Here is a 1206-nt window from a genome sequence, read left to right on the forward strand (position 1 = left end):
TATGATTCGAGCGGGGAGGGAGGGTGGGAGGGGTGTCGGATGAAAGCAGCTCGTCCACCTCCGCCTCCTCCTTGAACTGCACTGCACTGCTTTTCCCAGGAATTTGCCTCCCTTAGACTAAACGGCGCAAGGGCGGGCAAGCTGAATAAAAGCAGAGCAAGGCTCTTTGGCTCGCACTTTGGCGACGCTCGCGGACGTACGTACTTTACGTACCGTACGTTCGTTCCACCGCGCCAGCAGAGTGTCCCCCGCGGCGCACAAAGGAAGCAGGCGAAGCAGGCGACTGCAAAAGCGACCGAGTGGAGCAAGCGAGAGCGGCGGACTCGCGGCCGGTCCTGTCGCCGTTTCGCAAGGACCGGGCGGGGCGGGGCCGCGGGCCACAGCAGCAGGCAGCTTGCGGACCGCTCGCTTGGCGCAAATCATCATAATTATACCGGCGCTGCTAAAGCAATGGCGCTGCCAGCTGCACTGCCAGCAGAGAGGAGGAGCTCCCCCGGGGCAGCAGCGTCAGGACCATCACGGCGCAGGTGCAGCGCGCAGCGCATCGCATCGCGCTCACACCACCAGTGGCGGAGGACCATCACGATGCCGATCCAGCCATACAGCCACCTCAAAACCAATACGCCATACTTTCACTGGCCTCCCAGGACGCGACACGCCGCCAACGCCGCCGTAACCTTCGCGGCCTCCTTTTCCTCCTCCTCCTGCTGCTGCCGCCGCCGCCGCTGCACGTCCTTGCCGAACGTGGCCTAAAAACGCGTGGCCAGGCCGGGCGGGGCGGGGTGCGGGGCGATGGGCCGGGCTGCGGGGCGGCGGCGGCGGCGTTAGTGGTTGCGCAACGCCTAGGTAAAGGCCCCTCGGCGCCTTCGCGGGCACCACCACCAGCAGGTCCGCCAAGGTCTAGGACCAACAACAGCTGTGCGCGGCGGCGGTGCGCAAGCAAGAGAAGGGAGGGCGACCGACGGCGCCCGCGAGAGAGGAGGAAGACGACAGCAACGTCATGCAGGCGGGAGCTTCTCCGGGGGCCTCCGCACCTGCAGCGGCGGCAGGCGCGGCCGCGGCGCGGCGGGGCGTAGGAATGCCCATTGGCCGACATACATGTCCCCGCGAAGTAACGGGGTGGCGCCCCGGGGGAAAGGGGGAGGAGGGGGGCGGCAGTGTTGCGTCGTGTCGCGTTGCGTCGGGCAGGAGGGGCGTTGGGGCGGG

The sequence above is a fragment of the Frankliniella occidentalis genome, unplaced genomic scaffold (genome assembly GCF_000697945.3).
Source record: "Frankliniella occidentalis isolate FOCC.00 unplaced genomic scaffold, Focc_3.1 Scaffold434, whole genome shotgun sequence".
NCBI classification, from domain to species: Eukaryota; Metazoa; Arthropoda; class Insecta; order Thysanoptera; family Thripidae; genus Frankliniella; species Frankliniella occidentalis.